At 40.8% G+C, this 11,446-nt stretch overlaps 1 protein-coding gene across 1 annotated transcript in view; it reads right to left on the bottom strand.

Moving 5' to 3' along the window:
- sap30l (sap30-like) overlaps positions 1 to 11,446 on the bottom strand; it is a 43,738-nt gene that overhangs the window by 24,368 nt on the left and 7,924 nt on the right. The gene's annotated exons all lie outside the window — the stretch shown is intronic.

Here is an 11,446-nt window from a genome sequence, read left to right as displayed (position 1 = left end):
CCGCGGAGTGTGCCGGTGACCACTGGGCCGATGATGAAGTCCAGGACCTGCGGACAGTGCATTTGGTGACCTTTGGTGACCTTGGGTGTCAGCAAACGGACAGCATACGGATGTGTCTTTAACCCAATCAGCTCTGATCAGTTGACCTGTCGAGGCACGATGATGTCTCATTGGATCATTGAATCTGATCAAAGCTCATACGGCAGCTATACTCACTTCAAGAACATTTGGTAAGGCTATATTTAACCCCCCTATTTAGCATTTGTAAGCAGTATATGCTAACTTCATAAATAATTTACTCCAAATTTAAGTTTATTTTGCCACAATCTTAATATTGTGCAGTGAAATCCACAGTACAGCACTGCCCTTGATATATGCAATGTATTAGCCAACAAAGAACATAAAAAAAGATAACACATTTTTCTCAATATTATTTAGTAAAGTGCAGATAAAGGCATGCAGGGGAATGGTGAATATAATGCACATTAAAATGAGGACATTTTCAACCTTTAAGGTATGTCTTCGTTAATAACTAGCTGCAATCCAACCAACACATTTCACTGTGTCATACAAAAATGAATGCAGCTGATTTCAGGATTTAAAATGTTTTTCATAAAAGTTGATCAAAATAATCTTGACTCTATGCTCTTTCAGATGTCTTTCAGAGCTTTCTGCACCATCCCAAAATGTGCAGGCAAAAGTATTCAAATACATGACATGAAGAAATATTTGACATGATTGTAACCAAGTGATATTGTGAATGACTCATTAATAGTAAATGTACTGCTTTTTAAAAGACCATACTTTTTAGTATGTCTTGTTTTTGGTGCAATGTTAAATCTGGACCAATTGCAAGTTTAAAGATTGACGTCCAAATGTTTGATGTGTTATCAAAGGATCTGGCTGTTGCAGTACTTATGGAGATTTCTGATATCATCCCTGCACATCTTGGGGTTAGATGTGTGAGACGGCGGCGACATAATCTCATCCTCAGCCAACCGTGTAACCCAGACACCCGGTCAGTCCGTGTCAGCAGCATGTCGCCAACAACCCTGACTTAAGACACCAAGCAGACCGGGTGACTGCAAATTATAAAAACATTTATGAATGATTTCGTATGATCTTCATTAATTAAAGTATTTTGTTTTACTTCCAGTTTGACTTTTACATTAATTACACTTTTTTCAGATGGGTCTACCAGAGTATAAAATCCTTTTTTATATGTTACCATTGCATGATTGTCAGTCTTAACCAGGGCTGGGCAGACACTGGTGGGCAGTAATTTTACACCCCCACCCCACACGCACACACACTCAGAGACACACACCGCAGGGCAGTCATTTTTCACCCAGCCCTATGGGCCCCTGACAGGTCTGGGAGAGGGTCTGCCTCCATGTAAGGCAGACTGGCAGGACTGACACCTCCGTATAGTAACGTTAATTATGGGCATCTGCTTGGACGCCACAGTCTGGGGGTCTTCCAGGGTCCTTGGCTGTTGCCATAGGGACAGTGGAGAACCGTTGGTGGTTTGGGGGGCAGACAGAGACCCCGTTATTCTCCTGAGGGGTGGCCAGACATGACCCCCCACGACTCTCCCCTTTTGATTTGGGTGGGAAACAGCGAGCAGGCAGCCAGGAGAGAGACAGATCACTTTAGTTCCATTTTGTGGACTGTGGGTACAAACTCTGTGAGACTGACAAGAGTGGCAGGAGAAAAAACGTTTTTTATTTGGATGCAAGAATACTGAAACAATGAATGTGTGTGGACCCCTGTTTTATGAGTCCTAAATGTATGTATTTTTAAGAAAAAAAAATGGTTCTGATTTTTAAATTGCAGTTAACTGTGTGAAATGTATTTATATTGATATGTATGATTTAAAATTTGCATTATATTTACACAGAGGCAAATATGCAAGTGAATGATAAATGGTTGCTTAAATAATTCTCTCACACACACACACACACACACACACACACACACACACACACACACACACACACACACTGAGCGCCTGGACTAGCTTTATTCCCACTTTGCATATATTAGCTAAGTGTCTGTGTTCTGAAATGCATTGTTGTGTTTTCCCACACCTCCTTATTTGATGTCTCTTTTGTCAATGTGAATAAAAGAAGCTTGATGAATGGGAGGTGGACTGCAGCTCCATCTGAGGGGGAGAGACCCTCGGGGCAGCCACAGAGGCAGTGGGTGACCCCTGTTGGACGACACAGAAACAGCAGAGAGAACGACTGTTGGCTTTAACTGGAATTCATGACTTTCATGACTTTTGGATATTCTTACTTCAAACTAATGAAATGTAAAGCTATTGTAATATTTGGTTGTGGACTTGTGGTACAAGCAAAATAGCAATTTGATATTAAGCCTATATATTATATTTACTAATTTTACTAATATCTCACATACATCCAACATTTGTAATGCTTTAGCTGACCAAGAAAGTATTAAATGAAACCACTTTAAATACTGTTTAGTAGTTACTATCTTTACCATTGACCACCAAACAGTGGAGTATGACGTATCAACATGCTCTTAAAGTAAAAGTACTCATAATATAATCAAATGCCCCCTGAGTATAAGATATTATATATTCATGTTGCTTATACATATTATTGTTGTATTGGGGTGAAGACAATGTAGAACTTGTGTTTATTCGTTCAGTTAAATCTATAACAGTATACACTGCAGGTGTGTGTCGCCCTAACTATTAATTTACGCAGATGAAGAGAAACATAATAATAAATATATAAATATGGTTAAAACATATTGTGATGGTCAAGTCCATATAAGGTTAAACTGTATAAAAGGTTAGATGATAAAAATGTGAAGTAAATCTTCACAGTTCAAAAAGTCAAAGACTGGAGATCATAACATGTCAATCTTTGTTTTTTTGTACTCTAATAGGAACATCCTAAAATCAACAGCCAGCCCAATTAAAGGGTCAAGTAAAGAGGCGGGGCTTAGTCACAAGCTGCTGGTGACGCGCTGGGGAGAGAGACACCGGCTGAACCAGCGACCACCTGAGTAGTAGTACAGCAGCAAACATTTCCACAACTAAGTGATTAACGATTAAATATGGTTAGACCTATACAAAATTGGATGCTTGTGCATTGTGACCAAATGTTTACAGTGTAAAATACATGTTGTGTTGCATTAACCCTTATCCCTTAGCATTAATCGGATGTATGATGTTTTCATTGGAATCAATAGGTCGACCCAAGCTGTTAAAACTTCAAGAGGAAGCATTCACTTTTGCTTGGCCGAATATTCGGATTCAGCAGGATGTGTGCAAGAGGGGAAGATCGGGAAAGCTCTACTGACCACCATGGAGATGAGGGTCCTGCCTGCTGTTGCTGCTGTTTCTTCTCAGCTGGATATCCAATGCCCCGCTTCCGCTCTTCTACCCCCCCCCTGACTACTCCAGGGAGTGGTAAGTACTAATACACTTGCAAGTGCTTTATTTTTCTGCTTCAACAAGTGAAACGGCCTTAAAGTTTTAGGCCTGCTGCCAAGCAACACCACAGGCCTGCAGCGAGCGTTTTGTTTACATTTTGGTTTTAGTTGCACAACGAGTGTGTTTCTGGGTGTTTGGGCCCCCAGTGTAATGTTGATGTTCACATGTTTAAATGTGTTTTACTTATTGATACTGCATCTTCATTAAAAGTGGCAGATGAAGATTTAAGAGAAACAGCTATTATTCAGAACAGGTTCTGAATAATAGCTTATAATCATTGTTCTTGTTTTCTGTGTTTTTAAACCTGGAATTATTCTTATTTGCATTAATGTTGTAAGTAACCTGAATGAATATTTATTGTGTCTCACGTCATCACTGGTAATTAAGATTTGATTATAACTGTATGTAAGATGCAAAATAACACAAACTAAATAAGGTGCATATAACTTCAATACGCATTACTAATCTAGTCGAGGCAAAAGTAGTTATTTAAATAGCAGGAAAGGGCACAGTTATTTAAAAGTAGGCCTACAGGTAGCAGCGTATATGAAACATATATGTTTATGATGGACATGAATGTGATCCACTGGCACTTGACCATTCATCTGAAGAGGAAAGGTATTTGTTTTCTGTGAATTTATCCTTTTGATCTTCACTTATATCATCTATTTTTTATATGTTTCCCCCCCAATTCTATTGTTCATGTAAAGCACTATTGTACTATTGTTTTGACAAGTGCATGCATAAAGAAAGGTTTGCTTGGACCATCACTTATCATGTGACACCGCTTTACTCCACTAGATGGCCCTAAAACATCACCATCTGAGCTGCTACAGCACCATCTGAGTTTTCTCCCCTGTTCTGGTTCCTTTATGGGAAAGATGACATACATTAAAACCCTTCTGCTTTTTGTCAATAGAGGGAAGACCGAAGATATTTTATTTAAAACACAGAGCAACAACAAAGGCTTTCAAAAGCTCGACAACATTTCTCAGTTTAAATTCTCACATTTAGTCTGACAGTTAGGCGTCTTCTGTGTCAGAGGTTTTACAAAAGTTAGGGGAGCGATGTCATCACTTTCTGCCTGCTTGGTCAAACTGACCCTAAAGGTGTAATTTACTGGAGCACCGAGGAGAAGCAGCAGCAATTTCGTGTCCTTCTAGAAAGTTGCTCCTAACATTTATCAGCACAGAAGTGACAGCATAGAGCAAGAAAAGGGAGCTGTGGCTGTGAGAAACAGTGGTTGCATTGCAGTGATGAGACCATTAGCGGCACAGTGCTGCACAGGGAGTAGACAGAGGGCAAAAGAAGGCGACCTAAAATCAGGACTTGGTGAATGTCAAAGTTCAAATCTCCAAAGGCTGCTGAGGTTTCAATTAGACTGACCTTTTATAACTGGTAGGTTAGAGAACAGTGATCAATGGGATTGTGAGGAGGCTGAGCAGGTGTGTGTGGATGTGTGTGCAAAGGTATACACGCCTCAAACTTAAAAAAAAATCAATATAATTCTGGGGAAAACATAAATGTGCCTCTGCTGTTCTTTTGCTTTAAGGTATCTGAGTGTTGTTGAGTCAAGGACGATGTGATGGTGATTTGCAGCAGTGTGGAGCATGAATATTTCTGCTGCTGAACGATTTACTGGCCTTTCTGCGTGATTCTCACTCAACACGTCCCCCTCACCCAGCCAGGCAGACAGCAACAACACAACAGAGACAGAAGAGTAAGATGTTAAGAGTCTAGTGGACAAATGAAGGACGATCAGGTTCCTCCGAATAACAATGAGGCATGAAGGGCAACTTTGAGAGCTAATGGTGTGTGAGCAGGGCCGTCCCTGGCCAACTTGGGGCCCCAAGCGACATTGTGAGATGAGCCCCCCTCCCCCCCCCCCAAGCCAACAGGGAAGGTGAACCATTTTTTTTGGGAAACAAAGTACTCTGCAAATATAATTCCTGTTTATTATTATTATTGTCAACACAATTACTTTTTTATACAGTGAGGTAAATGGTAAACTTCGCCGACATCTCTTCACCTGCACTAGTGGCCGTATCAAAGCCGTGATTGATCAGATGTCGATTCATTGCAATGGTGTCGGGTTACAGACGTGCTCCCCTTGTCACCTCTCACTCTCGCGTGTCAGCGGGGGGGAATTGCGCTGAGAACTGCACACAAGCCGAGCTCATAAGCCGAGGCCCCCTGCACAATGTGAGGCCCCATGCAGCCTGCATGATCGGCCTGTAGGGAGGGACGGCCCTGTGTGTGAGTGAGTAAGAGGGAAAGAGGATTTAGGTAACATCATTTATTTTTGTTCTAAATGCTCATCCTCAGCTGTTGACGTTTGTGGGGAATTGTATTGCTCCAAAACTTGTTGCTGTGATGTTACTTGTTCCTTTTCCTAAGCTAGACGGCAGCAGGTTAGCTTAGCGCAACGACTGGAATAAATGGGAAATTGCTAGCGGGTCACTGTCCAAACCAAACCAACCAACCAGCCCCTCTGAAGCTCAAACATGATACGTAAATCTAGTAAGCAACACTCCATTTAACATGGGGAATTTCCCCTTTACCCTTCTGAAGTATCTACAGATAAACAAATGAGATGGTAATAAGTTAGCTATAGATTGGCTGGTTGGCATATTTCTAATGACTTTGAACACAGCCAGGCTAGCTGTTTCCACTCTTCGTGCTAAGCTATAGGCTAATTTGATCCACACAGGAACTTCTGGACAAACATGAAACTGTTATCAGGCTTCTCATTTGACCAACAAGTCCTCCAAATTAAACAACAAGATACATTCTTAGTGAGCCCCTTTTGTTGTATGACATCTTTTGTCTGAGCATTGTCAATCATTATTTATGGAAAGAGGCATTGCTGTTCAGTTTTTTAAATATCTTTTTGTTTTGCCTCTTACCTGAAGCTAAGTGCCATATTTTGATCATTAAAATCGAGAATTTACTTTACGACCCACATCTCTAAAACAAGGTCAGAGTTGTGTATATTGTCTTATTAAGGAGTAAAAATAAAAAAACAATAACCGGAAACTAACTGTGTATAGTCCCTCATGTTAAAGTACAACGCTTTGTTGACCAATCCACGCTCTATAACACCTGAGTTCCCCCTTTGCCCCCATTATAATTCCTAAGACCGCAACCAGATGTTGCCGTTCTCCTTGGAAGGACAGTTAGCAAATTAGCGTTACTTCCCAAAATGTTTGACTATTCCTTTCAGGAGACTCCCAGATTTCCTGTTACATCAACCTGACTGCGTAGTTAGAGTCGGCACAGGATCTTATAGCTCTAATTGGCACTTTAACAGTTGTGCCTTCAAGATGAGAAATATTTCCGGTGGAGTTGCGTGCTTTAAAAAATATGTTGGATTCACGCTGTGTTAATGTTCTGACAAGCCAAATGCGTTGTAATTGGGATAAACAAACAGATGGGGATTTTCATTAGGCGTTAAAGATGGGTGTGTGTGTGTGTGTGTGAAAGAGAGATAGAACGGGAGAGAGGAAGTTCATTTACGTTTTTCAGACTTAATACGCTTTTGTGAACTCGGAATCACCAGTTTGAAAGATTCTCTGTTTATTGCGAAGCATCTTTATAGAAATTGCAGTGCTAAAACTGTGAAAAAGTGCTTTTTGTATCCAATTGATCTCACAGTTAATCCCCATGCTGATAGGTCTGCTGGAAGCAATCTGTTTTAGCCTTTATCATTATAATTTGATCTGATTTGCTTTTCACTCCTGGGCTACACTCCTCTTGTATTTGCAGTCATTTTAAATAGCTACGGTCCGTGTTTTCCATTCGAAAAAGGATGCAGAGGAGGAGGCTGACAGCAGACAGGGAAATAGCATAATGGTAGGCTACACGCAAGGTGTTCAATCCGTTCATATTGTCTTGAACATCAGCCTGCTGAGACTTCATTTGTCGGCACAGAGAGGAAGTGGAGCATCATGTTTGTAAGCAACTTGTTTTCCAAACAGAGTGAGGCTGGGAAAAAGACCTGGGTGATGAAACGGGGTTAACAAAAGAGTTAAGTAGGTTAAGGAATGAGAGTGCATATCTATGTGATCATTTAGTCAAATTCCCCTAAGTGTCAGAGAGGCAGAGTGAGGCAACACGACTGAAACACAGGCTATCAGGACAACTGGGGCAAGTCTCACCTGCAGCGATGAGGATATAAACAGCTAGATTACTTCTGGAGTTAGGATGAGTCCTAGCTGGGTTGCAGGAGAGAGGCGTGAAGATGAGCAGAATTCATGGCAAATGTTTTAGGTCTAAGTTGAACCAGGAAGTTCTGTAAGCTGTCACGTATGTTTATAAAAGTATGCTCGGTTTGAAAGGTTCAATTAAACCTTTTTTCCCTCCTAGAGTGAGGAGAGAATTTGTACCTATACCATACATTACATATTGGACCTATCTAATGTTGCGGCGCGTCTCCTGAAGTTCAAATCCCCCATCCTCCCCCCCCACTCCAGAAATGCTTGATTGGAGTCCTTTGTTTTCTTCAGTAATATAGTGTCATCACTTTGTAACAATTGTGCTTCTATTGGCTAGCACTCCAACACATTGTACATGATTTGCGTAGGGGCAGGACATCTCCAAGCATTAAAACTTGCAAACATGTCACGGTAGAGGCACAAACTACAATTATGAACCAGAAAATTTGCATAATCAAACAAGTTAGTGTGACCAGTGTAGACAATATGTATGGTAAGATGTATTGTTGTCATTTATTTAACTGTGTGTGTGTGTGTGTGTGTGTGTGTGTGTGTGTGTGTGTGTGTGTGTGTGTGTGTGTGTGTGTGTGTGTGTGTGTGTGTGTGTGTGTGTGATATTGTAATAGGTGAATGCACTGACAGCAGAGCTTTTTCTTTTTAAAACTCTGTGGTTTTTATTAGCTGCTGTGAAGCGAGAGACTACCGCAGATTCCTGATGAAAGCAGTAGGAGGACGAAGCTGAGTGCCACACAGACCACAGATGCTGCACAGGAGAGCTCATTAGACACACACACACACACACACACACACACACACACACACACACACACACACACAGACAAACACATCAATTTAGTCATAGCCAGACGCCCAAATTGTCCCTGTGAATGTACACACACACACACACACACACACACACACACACACACACACACACACACACACACACACACACACACACAGCTGCTCCTCCATACATGACCTGAATTTTAAATGCCAAGGTAGATCAGCACCTGTGTGTGTGTGTGTGTGTGTGTGTGTGTGTGTGTGTGTGTGTGTGTGTGTGTGTGTGTGTGTGTGTGTGTGTGTGTGGGGTTAATTAAAAGCTTTGCACATCAGCCAAACTGTAAGACGAGCTCAGAGTGGTGTGTGTGATGTGGTGGGTTAATTAAAAGCTTGCACAATCAGCCAAACTGTAAGACGAGCTCAGATGTAGCGCAAACAAAACAACTCTGAAACCGAACACAAATCTTCAAACAAAATAGTAATACAAAAAATAACTGTTCTCCTTAAAAACTTAGCCTCATTTCGTTGTCCCAGTAGTGCTGCAAACAAATTTTACGTATCATTGTAAAAAGCATTTATATTTGGGGAGCTTCCTATCTTTCTTCTCTCCCTCCCCCTCCCACACATTCTCTTTTCTCCTGTCTGCTAAAAGTCCCCACTCCTATTTATTATCCTTTTATTCGTCCACAAGAATACCCAATATGAAATCTGAAAATGGAGTATTATATGGGCCCCTTGTAAGTCATGGGTCTTAACAAGATAGCAGTCCGCAAATGTTCCAGTTGTCAAGGAGATGGTGAGCGTAATTTAAAAATGTTCTGTCGTTAAACTTAATCCTTCTATCTTTGACTAAAACACGCCGTTGTGTGAGGTCAAAGAAGAAGTTATTCTTCTCGAGGTAACTTGAATCGGGGAAACAATTTAACTATAAAACAGCCAAATAATTAATTGACTGTGTGAACACATCGTTTTGAATGACTAATTTTTAACAATTGATCTTGTTAATGATAGTATCTTGGGTGATAGGGTATATGTAACCTAATATTAGGTTATTTCATTACAACAAATCAAATAACCTAATATTGCTAAACTTATATCAACACCCCGTTGTTGTGTTTTCTCTGGCCTCCAATTAGTTGGATGATATTTACTCTGATCAAATCATATGTTATCAGCTCGCTTAATGCATGTGGTTCTTGCAACTTTCTGTCAGGCCCCCCTTGGAGAAAAAAAAAAAGTGGGACCCCCCCCAACCACAAATAGTCAGGCCGAGGTAGCGGCGCGCAGACATTTATTATCTGGGGGTGCTGTGGGTAGCTGACGTTTCATTAGAGGTTCTTCAAACATTTAGGTTTCCCATAATGTACCGTCGCCTACAAGTGGAATTTTCGTACTGCAACAATCCCCACCGCATATACACAACGTTACCTGCAACTGTTACAGATGATATGGCTGATAATCAGCTCACGCATATAGGTGTAAGCAGGGTAAAGGCTATTTGTTATAGGTAGTGTGTTGGATCTTCACATAGGGGGTCCCGCCCTGGTGCAAGCTCCTCACCGGAGAAAGATTTTTGAGATATTGAAGGTAAAAGCATCAATCTGGTGCACTTGAGAGCAAAAGAAGAGATCTATGTTATATATTCTTTCTTATTATCTATCTCTGTATATTTATAATTTTAATATCTTATATCGTAAACAATTTACTTTTTCTTTTATGGGATATTTTACAAATCACTCCCTTTTAAACTTTATTCTTTTTTTAATTCATATTATTTCAAAACTGTTTTTAATTTATTCCTCTATTTTTTTATAATGATCATATTAAACGTGTGCCTCGGGAAATACATTGTTTTAGGAGGTTAATGTGACCAAAACGTTGAGACCCACTGAGATAATACTGAGGAGAGCCTTTATTCATACTGAGCCCTCAGTCTGACAGGAGAGACTCTCCTCCAACGCTTGTTGTTGAAAAACTCTTTATAATCCGTTAGCGTAAGCTCGCTAGCACCAGAAGCTAACAACAACGATCTCCGGTAGCCGGGGCCTCTCTCTCGCGGCACTCACACAAAAATGGCTCGTTCCACAGCAGCACACGAGGAGGGCCGAGCTTAATGAAACACAAGACCCAGACGTAATAGTTGATGTACGTGCATCGATTATTATTTTTCGAATCAATCATTTTCAAAATATGATCTTTTTTTCTTTTCTTTTTTTTTTAATAAACCATTTTTCGCTCCTGGTCCTCTGCGCGGCCCCCCCCCTGCATGCCCGCTGCGCACCCCCACTTTGAGAACCACTGCCTTAATGTATGGGTTTGGTCATTATACAATAATTTCAATCAGAACAAAACAATCATGAGGCACTAAATCAGTGACTGTACTAACTGCGATTATCATGCCCGAGCCAATGGAGCAGGCGTACGTGACACCTTGGTAGAGAGCAAGCAAGAGGCGTCTGCCTGCATCTGTGTGGAGTTGTTATTCTTACTCCGTTGGCACTCTAGTACGGTTCCTGAGTATGAGCAGCTCGTAAGGTGGCTGTTACGACTCTGTGTGAAGTTCAACGTATTACGACTGTTCACCACCACAATGAGCCTTATACTTATACTCTGTGAATTATAATATTCGATGGTTCACGGGCCTCATTCGATCTTATTAATATGAGGGCATCAATTCTATAACAAAGAAAGCAAATCATTTGGAAGTAAAACATGATTATGTAAATTGATTACCAAAATCTGTAATGACTATTCCTCCAGATCAGATTAAAAATTGAATTATGATTTAGAATGAATGGCAGTTCTTTTCTTTTGTTTTATCCTCCATTTGGAGAGGGTATATTTGCCGATTTTTGAAGGGAATTGACTTCGCGGTGGAGTAAAATGAAGGGCTCCTGAAGGCTGCATGTCTGAAAACAAAAAGAGAAAGGCAAGCGCGTTCTTAGTTTCAAGGTGATTAACAGTACTCTATGAACTC

The sequence above is a fragment of the Notothenia coriiceps genome, unplaced genomic scaffold (genome assembly GCF_000735185.1).
Source record: "Notothenia coriiceps isolate Sejong01 unplaced genomic scaffold, NC01 NC01_scaffold00037244, whole genome shotgun sequence".
Taxonomy (NCBI): domain Eukaryota; kingdom Metazoa; phylum Chordata; class Actinopteri; order Perciformes; family Nototheniidae; genus Notothenia; species Notothenia coriiceps.
This window is presented reverse-complemented; position numbering and strand designations above follow the sequence as displayed.